The sequence below is a fragment of the Podarcis cretensis genome (genome assembly GCF_951804945.1).
Source record: "Podarcis cretensis genome assembly, chromosome: 2".
Classification (NCBI taxonomy): domain Eukaryota; kingdom Metazoa; phylum Chordata; class Lepidosauria; order Squamata; family Lacertidae; genus Podarcis; species Podarcis cretensis.
This window is the reverse complement of record NC_137171.1, coordinates 65,431,982-65,452,356: the sequence shown is the minus strand read 5'-3', so window position 1 is coordinate 65,452,356 and position 20,375 is coordinate 65,431,982. Positions and strand designations below refer to the sequence as shown.

Here is a 20,375-nt window from a genome sequence, read left to right as displayed (position 1 = left end):
TGGTCCACATACCTTATACAGCAGACTATGATGCCACTAAACACATTAATTATAGTTGCTTCTATAACACTCACATCGTTTCAATCTCTCTACCTTCTTCAACACTGTATCAGTCATTAGCATTCAGCACACCTCCTACGCTGTTCTCAGCTAATTGTTAATCCCAGCCTCTGAAACAGATTGCAGCAGCAAAGAACTCAGAGTTATGTCTTTTCAAATGGTTGAAGCCCATTAGATTATTTGCAGAAAGGACTGCTTGTGGATTAGATAACTCAGCAGAGCAATATGGAAAACTCTCTGGCTTTCTTAATAATCTATCTTAACATAAACCACTGCAGTAATCTTCCTTGCAATATCTCAATTAGTTAAATTAAATTCATTGTTGAGGAGGTAACATGTTATACTCCCATAACTACTTTGCAATTCACATTAAAAGTCAGTAACAGTAATCCTGTGGGGGGACGGGACAAAAAGATGCTGTGGGAGTAATTCTTATTTGTTTAATGGAACAGGTTACTTGGACATTGTACTATTTAATTAGATGTCTATTAGTCACTGAATACTGACTGTGTTTTATTTAAAGCGGTAACTAGGATAAGAGATAACACAATTTAAACATTGCTTTTTCTTGAAGAAAGCAATTTTTTAAAAAAGAGCAAGCATCCTTTTTATTTCTGAATGGCTCCAATAAACCTTTTCTTCTTTGCATTTCAGACCTAACTAAAAAGTAATTTAAAATGGAGTACTACAGAAGCCTGTAACATATAAATAAATGATGGTATGAAGCATATAATAGTTACATGTTTGCAGTATAACAGGAATAAGTAACCCGTGGCCTTCCAGATGTTGTTGGACTCAAACTCTCATCAACCCCAGTGCACTTGGCTAATGGGATGCTGGGGGCTGTAGTCCAACAATATCTGGAGGGCCACCTTAGCTGCTGTATAGGATAGAATCATAGTTTTTGGCTAATGTATGTGTGCTACACCCACTTATGTGTTGATATTTGCCAGCCCCTCTATCTCACCTCACAATTCTTGTTTACTCCCAAGATGCCTGTATTTCATAAAGAGCAATGAATTATTGTTACATCAGTGCTTTTTCCCCCCTTAAAAAATGTTTAGGGGTACTCTCATTTTCCTACTCATATTAAAATACTGCCCCTCAATGAGGCCAAACTTAGATTCACAAAATGTTTAGGGGTATGTGTACCCCGTGTCCCCCCAGAAAAAAGCACTATGTTACATTATTTGAAATCAAGGGGGGAGACTTAAATCTATAGAAGCTACTTTAGGGGTTTTGTTTTTCACTAGAACTCTGAGTTTGAGCACCCACAACCACAAAATACTGACCAGGAAGAAAGGGTGAATTTAGAATTCAGGGGGAAGATGCCTCTAAGCACCTGCTCAGCTTCGGAATTTGTTTTCACAAAATTCCACTCCTAATTTTCCTCCCAAGCTTTCTTCATCTCAGCAGCCTAAGTTAGGAGGCAGTGATGGTGCTTTCAATTACTCTCTAGCAATTTGACCAAAAGGACAAGTAACTGGACTCAGTACTGCAGACCTTACCCTGCAAACATGCAAGAAATAAGTGAGGTATGTTTATTTAAAAAAAAAATTAAACGGCAGCACAACCTTTAGAACACAATTGAGAACTAGTTTGGGAATTAGAAGACAAAAGGGGAAAGAACAAAAGCTAACTTGCCTAGGCTGGTACAAACCATATCAGCACACTGACCCCACAAATCCAACAGGTAGCTAAGGGGTGTACCCAGGTGTTAAGAAGTAAAGGTGTGAGCTAATACAAAGCTTTATCCAAACTCGTCCAGTAAGTAGACTGTCAGAATGCTTGAAAGCCAGAAGATGCTAGTATCATGGTCAACACTCATGACAATACTCTTTATTTAAAGCATTTCTCTAGAAAATAATATTAATAAATAGATATCAAGTGTTGTAGTGCAGTGTTAGAGCATTTGCTTTGCATACAAGACAGTATTCAGCTGCCATGTCCCATCAGTGCAAAGATTTCTTCTTGTGCAGTGGGACGTCCCCCCTGCCGTTGCTCCAGAGGGTTGGATTTAGGAGGTGCACAGGAGAGGAGAAGAGGAAAACAAGAGACTTCATGCTATAGTCAGAGTCTCATCTGAAAGCTTGGTGAGCTGCTGTCAGCCAGTGCAGACAATATGGAGCTAGATGGAGCATACTGTCCGACTCAGTATAAGACACCTTCCTATGTTTCTGTTATATTATTAGCAGGGAGTCTGCCCCTTAACCAGATGGTTAGAGAACATTGCAGGTCTACTTATAAGCAGTTGCAAATATATGTGAGAAGGTTGCTATTTATCCTGTCAAAATGCTCTCCTTCCAGACTGACAGTTTTACCACCTCTTTAACAATAGTTGAGGCATGAGGATTTTGTCCAAATACAAAAAGCTCCAAGTGTAGCAGACACACCATACTTAGCCGACAATCTTAAGAGGGGAAAGCATGACACTAATTCATTGCAGAAATGATGTTGCGTTCTTTTCTTTTACTATTCTAAACCGCATATTCTGTACAACATAGCAATACATGCATGACATTCTTTTAAAACTAGCTTCATAATAGGAGTCTTTTCCAGCCTGGCCTCCAGATGCTGCTGCTCTATCACTTAGTTACAGACCTCCTGTATCTGGCACCACTTTTCTTTATATCTTCCCTTTCTTTCACAATGGCAGCAGTTATTTTTTTATTCCACAGCACCTTTCTATTTACTTTATCATTTCCTAGAAAACCCATCATTCTGATCAGATTTGGAAACGTTATTATCCCAGGGCTGCAGTCAGTAGTCAGCTCTCTTGTCACTAGAGGGGCTGCCACATTTCTAGGTGGGGCTTCAAATAAATGCAAGAGAGTTGATGATTTCCTCACAATCAAAAAACCAAACAAAAAACTACACCTTCTATAACTTTGTCACCAGCCTCAAATCTTCATGAATTGTTTTACAGTGGTACCTCAGGTTACATACACTTCAGGTTACATACGCTTCAGGTTACATACTCCACTAACCCAGAAATAGTGCTTCAAGTTAAGAACTTTGCTTCAGGTTGAGAACAGAAATCGTGCTCCGGCAGTGCGGCAGCAGCGGGAGGCCCCATTAGCTAAAGTGGTGCTTCAGGTTAAGAACAGTTTCAGGTTAAGTACGGACCTCCGGAATGAATTAAGTACTTAACCTGAGGTACCACTGTACTCTGAAATGTGCATAGAGGACCCAGAGCCCTTTATTAACTTGTAACCAGTACTTTCCTTTAATAAATAGTAAATTCTCCTATCCTCCCCCCCTTAAAAGCACCAGGCCTAGTGCTAGAGCTAAAGCATCAATGAAGCATGATTGCCAGGATGAATTTTGGGTGAGCAAAGCTGGGAGCTGAGTTTGGAGCACTGCCACCAGCTGTGATGGTTGTTGCTCCTAAGCATATATCTGCCCTCCTCTGTTTTAGAAATGTGTTCTAATTCTTTAAAGAGAAGTGGTTATATCCTCATTAGAAATCCTGTTGGTTTTCATAAAATGTTAAGGTGGGTGTCACTACCTCTGGGTCAGACCAAAGACCCATCTAGACCAGCAGCCTATTTCACAGTTGCCAACCAGTCAACGGACAAAGAAACTGGGTGACATCCAACATTAGTCATAATCAGAGTGTACCCACTGAAATCAATGGGTAACTGAGGTCTGTGGATTTCAATGGGTATTCTCTGAGTATGACTAAAGTTGGATCTCACCCACTGAAATTACTAAAAATCATTTCCCCAGGAGCACTGGTATAAGAAAGCATCATTTGAGATGTGTGGAGGTGGTATTGCAGTGGCTGTCTTCTGTGTCACTGTCCCCTCTCATTCCACCTCCAGAACTTCATGTATTCCCCATTTATTCTGCCGTTTTTGTTGGCTTTTAATTGCTTGTACCGTTTTGATTATGTTACTGCCTCTCGGAGAACATTTGAATATTGAAGCTGTAGGATATGCATTTAAATAATAAAGAAAACATTCATTTGCTACGAGTCCAGCTGGAATTTCAGAGCAACAGATTAATATATTCCCACTGGCATGGGGTAGATACTGGCTCTGTACTATATTGTAGCCTTCAAACAATTTTTAAGGGCAGGCACATGGTGAGTGCATTATCATATATTGCTGGAGGATATGCATTTAAATAAGAAAGAAAACGTTTATTTGTTCTGGATCCCGCTGGAATTTCACAGCAACAGTATAATATTTTCCCATTGGCATTGGGTAGATATTGGCTCTATACTGGATGCAGCCTGCACACAGTTTTTAAGGGCAGGCTCACAGTGAATGCATTACAATATACCACATCTTTATCTGGGCTGAACGCCAATGCACAATTGTGTTGTTGTATTAATTCTATGAAAAACTGAATTTTGTAAAAATGTGATGTGAGCAATCTAGCTTGTTGATATCTGCAGGGTCAAGAGGCAGTGCCAAGGACTCTAGCTCTGCCTGGTTTGTATGTATGTGTATGTGTAGTTTATTATTAGCATGCTCAGCCTGAGGGCAGTCCCTCAAATGGTGATGGAGAAACCTGAAACTGCATCAGAGAAGCTGGTGGAACTGTGATCACAAGGTGCAAATGTCTGCTCGAATTATGAGTAACTTGCCTCCCCTCGCAAACATTTGTCCTTGTGGTGCTCCGAGATAGCAGAGGTGTCATAGTGCATCTCTTCACAGCATCCCACAAATTCACTCACATTTCTCTCACATGTTAAATAGATTCTCCCCCCGCCTTCGCATTCCCGACCTTTGATATAAGCAGTTGTATGAAGGCAACACACTCTCCCTGCCTTTTTCTGATTCTATCACTATAGTCTCTTGTGGCCTTCAAAACAAACCATTTCTTGGCTGCATATGTTTTAAAAAGGAGTTGCAAGTATCCCAGAAACCATCATTTTCTTCACTCTGCTACACCAGTCTTATTAAATGCTAATCTTTAAGAGAGAAGGCATGGGCAAAGGGCAGTAGGGAGCGCAGAAGGTCTTAGAGTTTGATCCTTTGCATCTCTCCATTTAATAAGGGTATGAGGTGGTAGAGCCAAGAACTTCAGAGACACCGCAGGTCAGAGTAATAAGCTGGATGGACCAATAAGCTTGGCTCAAAAAAGCGGGGGTCAAAGGACAGTTTCATCTGAATGGAAACAACATCCAAGAGGAAACCAATTGCATGCTTTGTGTTCTGCATGGTTTCTTTACTCTGGGATTTTCAAAATGTTGAACATTGTCCCCAAATCAGCATGTGGTGGGGAATCTGGGGTGGGAGACTTGCACAAAGCTTTTTGAGGTGTTCAAGGTGCTGAATACAAAAGAGGCAACATGCTGGCTTTCAATGTGTAATTTCTTGCAACCCCCTACACAGCTATTAACCTTTTCTCTATTAAAATGCATGCTTCCATTGAATGTTTGAATCACTGGAAGCAATGGTGTCATTATATCTGTGTGTGTGTGTGTGTGTGTGTGTGTGTGTACACACACACATATATGTACAAAAACACAAATACAGTAAGGTATTCACAGTTCTTTTTGCTATGTAATCATCTGGATTTGTAAATAGTAAAATGTACTGTATGCGGCTATATAAACAGAAATATCTCATAATATCTCATTGATATAGAATTATTTCACAAATTAAACTTTCTAGAAGCAAGAATGCCTTCACATTAGCATCCAATCAGTGCACCAAAATTATCTAAATATGAGATATGGGAGAAATGTCATGGGTCTTACCTATGTTGCTGACAATAATGAGCCCTATTCAGATGTTCATTTATGTCTCATGGTGATAACCAAATGATGAGGCATTGGCAAGCCCCATTCTTTCCAGCAAGCCACATTTCCCATCCTTACAAGCCTGCATGGAACTGTCTTCTAAAGGGGGGAATGTCCTCCACTCATGAAGGCTCCCTGTGTAATTTAGAACTCAGGTATTTCTGTTAATAGTTAAATGCCACAGAAGGGTATTGTGAGTGGCTGTTAATATTAAACCTCTATATTATTTGTCAAAGCTTCCCTTTGTGCTAATGCTGCATTAAAAAATATATATGTTTTGACTTCTCTGTGTGATTTTGCAGTGGCAGACCTCTGCCTCTTTAGACCACAAGCCTATACACATTTACTAGGAAGCAAGTCCAAAGACAGTGAATTGACACGTATAGGATTAGATTGTCACTATTAAAACTAAGCTAGCCAAAAACTAAGTTAGGCACCTTTCTTAGCCTTTGCCTCAGTGCAAAGCCTGAAATATGTTCCTATTGGAAGGAATCTTAGTAAATCAATGTTAAGTGCTATAAATGCCAGCTATAAAATCCAAAGTAAGGAGACTTCTCGTGCTTAGGCCATTGCTGTGCACAATAACACAACACATCTGAACCTTTTTAGTTCATGAGTAAATTAATAGCAAGCTGGGATTTGAGCCAAACAGAGGTTGAAGTGCTTTTATTGCTGTTGTTTATTAAAAACCCAGCATTGCCATTCAGCTACCTTGTAGACATGACCACGGGTTGGTGGTTGCATTTAAAATGTGAAGTCTAGCGTCTGATCTATCAGACAACTCTGAGAGAATGAGATGGGTAACTTTGGGTTGCTATGGCTACTCAAGAAGAGCTTTCTGGACACTGGAGGAAGCAAGCCAGCTTTTCTTCCGGCAGCTTTTAGGAGCTGGAAGGAAAGCCTTTGAGGGATCAAAATGTGTCAGACATTTAAATGTATACCTTTAGCCGCCTTCGGTGTTTTTATTTACGATTACATTGTTTCTTCCTTAATGGTATTATATTGGATAAATTTGCTTTATTTCTATTAACCTTTCTATACTGCCCTGGTATCTTTGTGGTAAACAATGGTCTAAAAGCATATAAATTAAGTATAAATAAACCAAAAGCCCATTTGGGACAATTTCCCCTTTTTCCAGCATAAAAGAATAGCCTTTGTTCTTGTTATAGATTCCTGAGGCTATTATCTTATTTTTACATATGCAATGTCTAAAGTTGTGTTGTCCACACAGTGGGATTTAAAGCACTGCATAAATTCTGGGTGTGCATTTACATTTGTCATTGTATGCCTGGAACAACCAGTTTTCCTCAAGGCTTAGAGTTGTCCTACTGAGTGGTCATCCTGCAGGAAAAAGGGGGATCTGTTTTCATGCTAAGCTCTAGGGAAAGAGTTGAACTTCTGTCTCTCATCCACTTAAGCCTCACATCACTATGGAACTCCCGATTTAGATTTTAGATCTAAAGAGTAGATAGTCCTCCACATGGGGTGCCCTGGGGTCATTTCACACCTCCCTCACACTCCTTCCCAAAGCCCAGCATTTACGAGGCTTTGGGAAGAAAGCAGGAAGGCCCCCCCCTTGGCCCCCTGTGCCCTATGCAAGGGAACCGAATGTGCTGCCCTCTGGGGTGCACTTCACAAACTGTAGTGTGTTTGGGAATAACATGCTGCTCATCAGCCACAGCTTGACCTTACTTGGCATAGTCCAAGCCATAATGTCAGGAGGCCATATCAAGTCAGGATATAAGCAAATTGTGTGTAAGATCTAGTTTGTCTTATCTGGCATGTTTTGTCCCTAAAGCCTTGTAGTACAACTGCAGAGTTTCTCTTCTCTACCACTTCTAATCGTCTCCCTGTGTATCCCCCCTGCATATAACTTTTCATCAGCATTCATGTTTACACCTTTCAAAAGCTGAGATTTTTAAAAGGGATAATTCCCACCTAGCCCTCCCTTCATCCTTCCAAATCGACAATGTCTTATTTTCTCATCTACTAAACTAGCACATTTCAGAGACCTGGATGCCCTGCCAAATCACTGTGAATAAATGGGACTGTGCAATGTCAATAGAGAATCTGTTCATAAAATGGGATGCAGTTGAGAAAAGATATATACCATATGCAAAGTATACATTAACGTCTCTCTAGCCCATCTCTTCTGTCAATAGAAAAATGATTGCTTTACCCTCCAACGTTTCCACATCTCAAGTCTCGAGAGGCATATATATGAATATTAAAGTGTGGTTATTGCTAATGGTCATATGGCATTTAAATGTAAGATTTCCTTTCTTTGCTGCAAATGTGTTTGATACACCTAATCTGACAACATCATGTGCACAATAGTTTTGTGTTTGTTTGCTGGCCTGTTTGTTTGTTTGTCTGTTTAAAAGCGGACTATAAAGAGCAGCCCACAACACATTAACAACACAAGTGCAGCCCACAACACATTAACAATGATTCATGGAGTCTTTGTTCTTTGCAAATATTATTTTAGAAGATTATGGTGATAGGGCTTTTTAAAGCCAGAACTCAGTTCCGGCACCTCTCAGGTGGGTGCCATTGCCATTGTAAGAGAACAAGGGAGGTGTTCGTGGTGAGTGCTGGCACCTCTTTTTCTAGAAAAAATAGCACTGTTTGGAGATATCTAGAACAGAATGGCTGGTTTTCTATCCAAGCATCTATTCTGTATCAGTAATGCTTCTTTCCCCCCTCCTGATAAGCTTAAAAAAATAAAACAGGATTTTGAACTTACATATTGATCATTCTCATAAACCTTGAGGGATGCTTCCAAGTGCTCAGCTTAAAAATCCCATGGGCAACCCATCCTCTTCTCTGCCACTACGCCATCCCCCTTTTCCAAGGGAAAAAAACACACCTTACCTTGGGGAAAGAGAGGTAGCAGACAGCAGAAGTCTCCCATGTGTACAGAAGAGGCCCCCTGTGGCCTCTCCTTATTGGTAACCGATAATCAGAGTGTTTTGCTTTCCAGGAACTGGCAGGAGGCGAAGCAGATGGAAGAGTGTTTTTTTAAAAAAAAGGCTGGCTGGATCGGACCAAAACATTAGGGCCTACACAGTGGCCCACCAGATGCTTATGGTAAGCAGGACCTGAATGCAATAGCTCTCCCATTCCTATTCTTGCTGAAAGTGCAACAGCAGATATCATTCATTGTGTAATTTAATAACTCTGTTGGCAGTAAGCCAAGGGGATGCATGGGATGATCTTTAGTGAGGTAACAAATGCTCCAGAAGGCTCTCTAGCTGCAGTAGAGTTTACTTGTGGGTGTTTTAGTTGAATCTCTCCCTGAGTTTGACAAGGCCTGTCAAAATCACACAGTCCCTCTGTTTTTTTCTGGTTGTCTCCTATTTTACTCTTTTGTTGATTAGAGCTTTGCCAGGATTTTCTCCCTGGACTCCTCCTGGTTTATTCAAGTGCCTCTGCTAACAGTTATCCAGGAAGTGCGATATATGATGGGAGGGGTGCAAGTGGCTGCAGGAGAGGGACTGTGAGCAACATCATGGGACAAGTGTGTCTACGACTAAGGTGAAACTGTGAAGCTCCCTTATTACTTTTGCTTTTGGATGCTGCATGTAGTTTTAGTAGTCTTGTTATATTTATAGTATTGAAATGTGGTCTTTTTGTTATGTTAGTGTATTTGCTATTGTTTTGCTTTCTTACAAAATTGTTACTATGTTACTATGAATTTGTTTTTGTAGTGCTTGTTTGAAAAGCATCTGTGTTTTCTTCGTTGTAAGCCACCTTCAGCATGATTTTTCTGTGTGTGGAAAACTGGATACAAAGAAAATGAACAAATGAACACAGGGGCCATTGATAAATCTTATCCACCATGAATTTGCCAAATTCCAGCTTCGACATTGCTGCAATCTCTTTGCTGAAGTGCGGTGACAATAACTGTATCAATGCCCCTAAATGAATAATGGGGTTCAAACTTGAGGATTAGAAAGCCCATGACTCCTTCAAACTGGAGTCACCCTATTTGAGTGGGAGGATTTTTTCACATTTCCAACCATCCTCTCTCAAATGATAACCCCATCTCTATCTGTAATGCTTCAGTTACTTGCCTTCAATTCTTGTAATGTTCTCATGTGGAGACTAATTGAAGCAAAGACGGAAGCAGCATATGGATTCCTCTTGAAAGACTCTTCCTACGCTCAAGCTGTTCACGGGAATTTCATCAGGGTATGGCCCACTCCATCCCTTCCCAAAATGCTGCAGACAGGAGAATGTCTTCCTGTCTGCCTAGAAATTAAAGCAAAGGGGAGCTTGGAGATGTCCTCAAATGTCTTTGCTTTCTTGTGGGGAAAAAAGATGTGAGCAGCGCTAAGATGAGTGTCACTTCAAAACATAAGGGCAAAACCTAAGGGTTAATATACAATAAAAAGTATAAGGTCTAATGGCACATAATAAAACAATGAAAGCATAGTGTGCTCCATGGGATCACTGTGTTGAAACCTTTAGGAATAGTCACATGCAATAGGTAAAGGCTATCTTTTTTATATATAGTAGTGTTTGAGGAATTCAATTTTGTAAATTCCAGCACAAATTGGCATCCTGGACTAACACTCATATTCAAATTTAGTTATTTCCTGGCTTTCACATTTCCTGAATGCAGTTTCTGGCTTAAAATAAAATAAAATATCAAAACACATTTTAACATGTGTATTTTGAGAGAAAATATATTTAGAAAGGGGTTTTGTTTTTACAGGAAATGGGTGATATCCAAATAAGTACAGACTCATTAAAATTAAATAACTTTTAAGGACATTGATTCAGTGGGTCTGCTCTGAATATGACTCACACTGGATATCTCCCAATATGTTTAAAAATACATACAGTACTTAAAAATACAACTGGCTGCAAATTTTTAGTGTGATTTGAAACAACAACAGATCAATGCAGCAACTGAATGGGACATTATTGAACACCTGCAGAAATGACATGGACCATAAATAGAGCGATTCACCCATCTCCATTATTAGTTTTCTATCAGTTAATTATCACTTCCCCAAACAAGTGGAAGGCTGGGCTCCAACCAGCTGGTTAATACAAAGCAGTACAATAGTTCTTCCCAACCAAATTTCCAGGTTTGGGACGGGGGAGCTGAGTGTTGGCATATTGGCTGCTAGTGTCAGTCTCCCTATTAAGTTGGAGGGCAGAGCAACAACCACCACCGGAAACATCAGGCACAATTCCATTCCTTCTCTGAGCATTTAGTATCTCTGGACATCAACGATGTGGAAAGATCAGGCACAATTCCACTGGAAACATCAGGCACAATTCCATTCCTTCTCTGAGAATTTAGTATCTCTGGACATCAACGATGTGGAAAGGGCTAATACTGTATGTTTTGACAGATCATATCCATGTGAACAACTGGCTACTTTAAGGGACACCCAAGTTAGTAATACATGTTATGATTCACCCCTCATCATAATGGTAAAGTACCATTGTATCCTTAGTTTTGCTGCTTTATGTTATGGAGCCTGTAATGGGAGCAGGAACTGGTCAACTTCAGCCATCTTGAGCCACAATACCCCTGCCTCCATAGCTACCAGTAAAGACCAGGTGAGAAGCAAAACCAGGTCAGAAGGTGCTTCAAGACCTTCATTTGTTGTTTTCCCACCTCTGATTTAGCCTGTGGGATTAGTATGAATATATTGTCTATATGGGTTTAAGGACGCACATAAGCCCCATTCAATTTAGCATGTTGGGGACAGAATATTGTTTCCCGCACATTTACATTAAAGCCCTAAATCAGGTGCATACTTGCCCTTCATCAACAACAGTTGATGATATTAGAGGTTTCCGCCCACACACTCTTGCTGCGCTTATCTGCATGTGTGGTGGCCCCTCAACAAACCAGCTTTAAACAGCTTACAGCAGAGTTTCTTCCTGGCAGCAGATGACAAGAGACTACAAGACTTGCACAAAATACACAGTCAAGAGTTACTTTATTTCTTGGCTGGTTCATAAGCATTTTAGTTGTGACTATATATAAAGCTAATAGAGACATGGGTGGTGCTGTGGGTTAAACCACAAAGCCTAGGACTTGCCCATCAGAAGGTCGGCGGTTCTAATCCCCGTGATGGGGTGAGCTCCCGTTGCTCGGTCCCTGCTCCTGCCAACCTAGCAGTTCGAAAGCACGTCAAAGTGCAAGTAGATAAACTGGTACCACTCCTGCGGGAAGGTAAATGGCATGTCCCTTCGCTGCTCTGGTTCGCCAGAAGTGGCTTAGTCATGCTGGCCACATGACCCGGAAGCTGTACGCCGGCTCCTTCGGCCAATAAAGTGAGATGAGCGCCGCAATCCCAGAGTCAGTCATGACTGGACCTAATGGGTCAGGGGTCCCTTTACCTTTACCTTATATACAAAGCTATTTACATACATCTTTCCACTGCTGTATAAACTCACAGCATGTGGGTACTCTTTCCTCGTGCAAGCAAGTGCGACCTGCAACTTCCTCTGTTTTATTTTCATCCCCAGCTGTAACCAATCAGCCTGGAATGTCACGCCTAACTATTAAAGAAAACTTCTTTAAAGCTACAAGCACCTTTTTCTGTTTCCTTGAAGAATTATTTCCTAACAGATGAACCCAACACACAGAAGGACAATAGCCCACACGTCTTGTGTTTGTTAGATTGCTGTAACCTATTACTGCATGAAACAGCTCTCCTATTAAGTAAAAAGAGCGTCAGAGGTCACATTCATTATATAACAGCAGGACTTCCTGGGAATGAATATAATTTGCCCCCACACCCACAAAGTTGTTGGCACCTCCAGGCAATGGCGGAGTTCCTCCGATCGGGAGGAATTTGCTCCATGGAAATTAGGGTCTGACCGCCACGGTGAAGGCGGAGACCCGTTGAAATCACAGGCGGGAGAAGCTTGTGAACTTGGGATTTGGCTGGCACCTTTTGCGCCTCCCCTATTCGCGGGGAAACCCTGATTTGGGGATCCGGAGCGAAGTGGGGTGAGCGGCGTGGTGCTTTGAATCGACTGCTTCTTTCACGGAGTGAAGCTGCATTGCTGTTGCCGGAGAGCGCTGACTTTTTCCTGTGGACAATTTGACTTTAAACAAGTACCCGTGAGTAGAACGGAAAATTGGATCTTTAAATTCATTAATTTGGCATCGAAGCGGGAAGGCTTTAAACAGGAAGTCCGCCTTCCTCTTTTGTAAACAGATTGAAGCAAAGACGTTGCAAGCTAAAGCCTTGGAAAGTATTTTGTAAAGGATTAAATCTCCATTGGTTAAAACTGTTAAAAAACCCCCTTGGAAGCAGGAGAAGAGGGGGGAAAATTTGGACTTAGTGAGCCTGCAGGAGAGAGTGAAAAATTAAATTACCACTGCTCTGAACCTCGAAAAGGGCTGCCAGCAGAATTAACATTTTGGGAGAGTTCATTGACTGTGAACGGATAGCATGTTGACAGATGGCTAAATAAGAGAAATATATTGTTTCCATTGTCCTCTTCTGCGTTCAAAACAGAGGAAAAGTAATTGAAAATTGAAACTAACTTTATATTTTAAAATGCGCATGAAAGGATCGATACAAGTGGAGACTGTTTCCCTCTAGAGGGAGCTTTTGAAACTGTTACAAGAGTGGGTTTTTTTCCAGCTGCAAGATAAGAGCTGTGAGAATCAGAGATTGACCTTGGACTTTAAGAATGTTGACAGAAGGAGCTTTAGTGACTGTTTTATGTAAGATAAACTACTCGCTGGAACAGCTTCACAAAAAAGACGGATGTTATGAATTCCAAACTTGAGAACTTAGAACAAAAAGTGATAAATTTGGGACAAAAAGTGACCATTAATACAGAAATTGCTCAGGATTTGATACAGGAAACTACTTTGACAGGACAAACTGGGGAGAAGAAGGAGAAAGTTGTGGTTGTTGAACCTAAAGTAATACAAGTGGAAGCCCCAGCCTTTCAGAGGCAAATCGAGGACTATAAGTGGAGGCCTCTTATGAATGAATATAGAAAAAGTCAGAATTTGAAGATTGGAGCCCTGCCTGCACTGGAGAAGGAAGGTTGGATAGACTCTTTCATGCAGGGATTTATTGACCTTTGGGTTCTGAATCTGGGTCAGGAGGTGATTGGAGTTGTGGGGGTCTTTGGATCTGGAGGAGTCTTGAAACATGATTTGAGATATTGTATGGACCTTGGTTCTAGCTGTGGAGAGTTGGCTGGCCTGTCGAGAGGGAATGGGGGCATGGCTGGGATGGGGCCTCCGCGAGACTTGCTCTTCAGCATTTTCAGCATCAAAGAATATGAAGATGAATTGCAGAAGGGACTTGGAAAAGATTTAAGAGCCTCGGACAGAAGATCTCCAGGTTGATGAACTATATGGAATGGATGGAAATGATTGGCAGAATCCGAGACCAGGGAGAAGAGATGGTGGTAGAAGATTGGGAAAGTCTAAAGTTTGTACATAGAAATATTGTAAAATTAATGAGTGTTTGAAAATTGTTGGAATGAAACTTTATGGCTTTAGCAGAAATGCTATAAGGAGTTAAGTATAAATAAGTATTTTAGTATTAATGCAAAATAAGGTTAAAAATATGTTAAGACATTCATAATGATAAAGATAGAGAAAGATGGAAAGGATTTGCTGAAACAAGTAACAGAAGTGGAATACAAAAAGGGAGGTGAGAGGAAGTCGATGAAATAAGGGAATGAAAGATAGACTAATGAAATGGTATGCTATATGTTTTTTAAATTGTTGTTGTTTTGTTTTGTTTAATTTAGTGTTAAGGTTGTGTTTTGTATTGTTTATTGTATTGTTTCTTCTTTTGTTCTTTTTTCTTGTCTGCCGTAAGTTTGAAAAGTAATAAAGATTATTTTTTTAAAAAAAAGAAGTCTCATGAGACCAAACAGTGGGATGAAGGTTGAAATTCAACATAGCGCTAAGTAGGGCTTGTGTACACGAAGCAAGGTCCACTCGTGCAATGAGACTTTCCCTTCCTGTGTGAACCCTCCCCCCAAACCTGTTCATGGGTTTCCCCTGACTCTCCAGAGCAGATTTAGGGGGTGGGGGGAAGAGAGGGGAAAGTCCTGTTACACAAATAGTCCTTCCATGCATGCAACAAATTAGTTGAATCCCACCCAATAGCCTTATTAATTAAAATGACACATTGGAGGAACTGCAAACCAAATTAACTGAAGCCCCAAAGTATGGTAGGTTAGGATTTTTATCTAACTACAGTAGGGAAGCATCTGCTCAGACCCCTAAGCATGTGATAGTGTGGCAGGCTGTGGCTCCCCAACAAAGAATGGGGAGGAAACAACTCCCTCCTTGCTATGTGAATCTTGAGTATAAACTCAATGCACACAGACCCCAAATGCACATGTCAGGGCTGACGGGGACCCCCCCAAGTTTCACTATGCAGACAACACTGGCAGATCACTAAAGGGTATTCATAACACAACAATGCCTCAGTTTTTCTAAAGCGTCTGTCCCCAATCTGACCAGTCTTAATGCTCCAACAGCAACTAAGACATGCCACTCCCCAGAATTCCTATTAAATTTATTCTCAGCAGTATGGAGTGGGGGGGGGGGGATCCCAATGTCCAATCAAGAAATCCACCCCTCTCTGCAATTCCTACTTTCTAAGAGGGGACTAGCAACAATCCACAATGAGTATAAGGAAGTATGAAGGGAGGTCATAGCAAAATGAAGGAAGGAAAAGCTCAAGGGAGTAGGAGACTCCAATCCCTTTCCAATTTGCCATCAGCTCACACATGTTTCTCCCCTCAGCCCCCTCCGTTTGGGAGCCATTTTCTTGAGTGATCTCTGAGGAAGTAGGGAGCAGGAACAAAATGCAAGAGCAGGAACAATATTGTCACTAACAACTTGGATTCCCTACACATGCACACATAGTTTAGTGCTGAAGATTTCCCTTAACAGTCATTTGTGGCAGTTCTGTGAGACATAAAAGGCTGCGACTATCTCCGGCGCAAGGTTCCCTTTTGAAGAAGGCTTTGTAAATGGGTTGTTTCTGAACTTGTTACAGGTTGCAACGTGAAAGCTTTGATGTTCTAAGACAGGGGTTTTCTCTCCATTTCCCTGGGAAGGTTTTGCATAATCAATATTCCTTGGTGTTGGCAGCCGTTTGTAGCATAGAGGAAGGTGGCGGATTTTTCTTCTTTCCTTCTTTTTTAAGAGCTTAGGAGCCCTCGATATTTCATACTCAGACACTGTCAAAACCCAGCCTGAGCAGTGGCATTAATCATGCCTTGCAGTTCTTGACAGATGAAAACAGGTACAATTGTGTTGCATCAAGCCAAACAGGGACTCACAGGCTTGCCAAGTTTTCTTCTTTTGCTTGCAAACTGCCATTAGAAGGACTGATTTATCATGTTGGGGGGGGGGTCTAACCCACCACACAGTTTGCTTTCAGTGTGCTTGGCTGCTTCTAAAGTGTACTAGGCCATGTATACTTTTAGCGGCTTGAAATGTAGCAAGGTCATTTTGCCCCTGCAGCCTCTCTCGTGGCAGAAAAAAAGTTGTAATAGTTAGAAGTTATAACAGTATATTCTCCAGTGTTATGAGAAAATGCTACAGAAAGAACCCTTTCCCAGTCCTGTTACCTGATGGCCAAACACTGTCCGCAGACACATTGAAATTACGTGAAACTCCATGCAAACACAAGCAGCTACGAACAAGAAAGGCTGAGTGGGGGTGTTGGAAACGACTCTGCTGGAGCCTCGCAGCACAGGGTTAGAAACCAGGAACAGGCTGAAGGGAAGGGGCCTTTTTCCTGGGCCAAACCTCTTCAAGAGGGGCCACTCACTGGTTCCCCAGAAAATTAATAATAATAATAAACTTCCAAAAAAAGAAGAAGCACACATTGACACAGCTATATATGGATGTGAGTAAGTAGGGATGTGGGTAGCCCTGTGATCTAAACCACAGAGCCTAGGGCTTGCCGATTGAAAGGTCAGCAGTTCAAATCCCCGCAATGGGGTGAGCTCCTGTTGTTCAGTCCCAGTTCCTCCCCACCTAGCAGTTTGAAAGCACGTCAAAGTGCAAGTAGATAAATAGGTACTGCCCCGGCGGGAAGGTAAACGGCGTTTCCATGTGCTGCTCTGGTTCGCCAGAAGCGGCTTAGTCATGCTGGCCACATGACCTGGAAGCTGTCTGCAGACATACGCTGGCTCCTTACAGAGTGAGATGAGTACGCAACCCCAGAGTTGTCTGCAACGAGACCTAATGGTCAGGGTACCTTTACCTTTACCTTTAAATAGGGAATATAGATTTGTTGCCTGGTTTTCACAACAACCTTTTTCCTACAAAAATATTTTCACAGATGATTTTTTTTTGCTAAGGATTTGTTATTTTCCTCCCAGTATTATAATCCATCACTAGAAACCCAGATTTCTTGTCTCACATTCCTGTTCTGTCAACAAAGTCAGTGGAAGCTGTCTCAGAAAGTACTGTTCCACATGGGTGTTCATCTTGGCAGGATTGATTCCTCAGGCAAAATCTAACATGCTAGGAGAGCTTCAGGAAATGATTCATTGCTATAATTTACAGATCCATCACTGCATATCGCAAGAAGTGTAGCGCAAATATGAATGCAGCATTGTAAAGGTTTTCTCAGGGCTTAAGTAAGCCAAGCGTAAAATGCTACCAGACACTTTTGGCCTGATCCAGGAAAGGATTCGATGTGAAGAAAGAGGCTTTTGCCATAGATTGCATTTGTGAATTGGGTCTGTAGACCCAAAGGAGTGCTTCATGGGTAGGGCTGCCGTATTTTGAAGAGCAAAAAAGAGGACGCTATGACGGCCATTCAAAGCAAATAAATGCAATTTGTCTCAAATGCTACCCCTGAAAAAAGGAGGACGTGTCCTGGGAAAAGAGGACACATGGCAACCCTGTGGGGGGTGGGGATCCAGAAGCCAGGGGTGACATGCTTTACATGTATCTGGAATGTGCAACTAATGCAGAATGCAGTGGACCCACTGCTCACAGTAGGAGATTACTGCCGATATGTTATTCCATGGCTGAGAAAACTGTAGCGATTGCCAATTTGCTATCGGGTTCAAGGTTCTCATCTTAATTCACGAAGCCCTAAACAACTTGGATCCAGAGCACCTGAATCCCTGATCCCTTATACTCACTGAGATCCCTTGATAAGGGCACTTTGGGTGATTCCCCATGTGGAACTCTGACCTGCCCATGGAACTCCCTACCTGTTGAGGTTCAGCAGGAACCATTCCTGCCATCTTTCTGAAAACTTCACTGTTCAGTCAGGGCACCACAATGCAATTTTGTCTTTAAACGAACCAGTATCTACTGATGTTTTATTGAAGTTTTCAATTATGTTTAATGCATATTCATAGAGTGGTGCTTTTGCATTTTACATGTTGTAAGCTGCCTTGTTATGTTTCATGAAGGAACAGATTATAGCTTTTCAAATGAATGAAATAATATGGATAGCCACTGCTCTCAGGTCAGCATCATGTACCCAGAGGCGGAGCTAGCTGCTCTGGCATCTGGAGCAGCGCACATATTGTGCAACCTGGGGCGGGACTAGCCAACCGCAGGAGTGGGGTGAATGTCCGGGGGGGGCAGCACAGTGATGTCACCCCCCTCAGGGATGACACCTGGGGCGGCCCACACCCATTGCATGCCCTTCATCTGCCAGTGCATCTACAGTCATACCTCATGTTACATTTGCTTCATGTTATGTTTTTTCAGGTTGCGTCCCATGGTGACCCAGAAGTACCGGAAAGGGTTACTTCCGGGTTTTGCCGCTTGTACATGCGCAGAAGCGCTAAATCGCGCTTCGCGTATGCGCACAAGCACTAAATCACGCCATGCACCTGTGCAGATACGGCACTTCAAATTGAGGGCTTTTCATTTCGTGAACGGGCCTCCAGAACGGATCCCATTCACAACCAGAGGTACCACTGTACCTGTTTTTACCCACTCATGACCCTTGTCAAAAAAATAAGCTTGGACATCAGGGGGAGAGAAATCCAGTATCACCTACAGTCCCTGGGATGTCCTTCCAGGGGCTGATAGGATTGCAGCCTTAACATCTCAAGTACTATGTAATCTACATATTCCAGAAGAGTAGAAGAAGAAGAGTTTGGATTTGATATCCTGCTTTATCACTACCCGAAGGAGTCTCAAAGAGGCTAACATTCTCCTTTCCCTTCCTCCCCCACAACAAACACTCTGTGGGGTTAGTGGGTCTGAGAGACTTCAAAGAAGTGTGACTAGCCCAAGGTCACCCAGCAGCTGCATGTGGAGGAGTGGAGACACAAACCCAGTTCCCCAGATTACGAATATACCGCTCTTAACCACTACACCACACTGGCTCTCACATAAGATTGATGCACGTGCAGCATGGTGCTTGCTCTAAACAAAATCCCAATAAGTTGAATAAGACTTATTTAGTCCCTAGTAAGTGTTCCTAGGGGGACGCAGGTGGCGCTGTGGGTTAAAGCCTCAGCACCTAGGACTTGCCGATCGAAAGGTCGGCGGTTCGAATCCCTGCGGCGGGGTGCGCTCCCGCTGCTCGGTCACAGCGCCTGCCAAACTAGCAGTTCGAAAGCACCTCCGGGTGCAAGTAGATAAATAGGGACCACTTACCAGCGGGAAGGTAAATGGCGTTTCCGTGTGCGGCTCTGGCTCGCCAGAGCAGCGATGTCACGCTGGCCACGTGACCCGGAAGTGTCTCCGGACAGCGCTGGCCCCTGGCCTCTTAAGTGAGATGGGCACACAACCCCAGAGTCTGTCAAGACTGGCCCCTACGGGCAGGGGTACCTTTACCTTTACCTTTAAGTGTTCCTAGGCAGTTTAAAGCACACTTACCTTTAAGTGCATGTCACTAAGGACCAAACTACTATTTTGTTTGTTTGTTTGCTGCTATAGTATAGCTGGTTTCATAGGCTCATCTTCAATCTGTTCTGTTGTGTCCATGGACATGCCATTATCTACTAGCCTAATTCCACTTCTGGGGGGAAAAATTGACATCTGAACGATCAAATAATCTGGCCGCTATTCCATTGAAAGCTAGGTGGGAAATGCAGAACTAACACTCACAGATTTATATGGGCATGCATGAAAACCCCCCACATCTAATGCATTTCAATTATTAAAAACTTAATTAAAAACTTCAAAATAGTTGGGGGAAATGATTTGCCCTACATACAGAGGATTTTTTCTGAAAAAAATTAATTCAAATGGAATGCAATCTTTATGGAGACTGCCCTTGAAAGTCTTTGAGAACAGGATTGATCAGTCAATCTTCTAAATGCCAAAAAATCATTATACCTACACTCTTGCATAGGTGAGGTCTTCAAATAGGTCTCTGAGCACATTTTGAGTTATTGCTTTAACAAGGACTGGACCTTTTTATCATTATTTTTAGTTTGTTCCTGGCCTGTTGCTAGAGCAGAGAGTGGCGGCAGTTTATTTTGTGATATTCTGAGCTTACTTCAGAAAGATCAGGATACAAAATGTAAGAAATAAATAAATCACTTATCCAATTATAAAGAGCTTGGGCCCCTGCTGAGGTAGATCAGAATCTTAATA

The 20,375-nt window shown here is 42.0% G+C and overlaps 1 protein-coding gene and 1 long non-coding RNA gene across 8 annotated transcripts in view; one reads left to right on the top strand and one right to left on the bottom strand.

The window, feature by feature from the left end:
• GRIA1 (glutamate ionotropic receptor AMPA type subunit 1) overlaps window positions 1-20,375 on the bottom strand; it is a 201,720-nt gene that overhangs the window by 95,292 nt on the left and 86,053 nt on the right. The window lies entirely within an intron of this gene.
• The window catches only part of LOC307211614, a 34,661-nt gene that overhangs the window by 8,169 nt on the left and 6,117 nt on the right, over window positions 1-20,375 (top strand). The window contains exon 3 of the long non-coding RNA XR_013836536.1: window positions 8,799-8,905. This is a non-coding gene — a long non-coding RNA (uncharacterized lncRNA). The remainder of the gene's footprint in view (window positions 1-8,798; window positions 8,906-20,375) is intronic.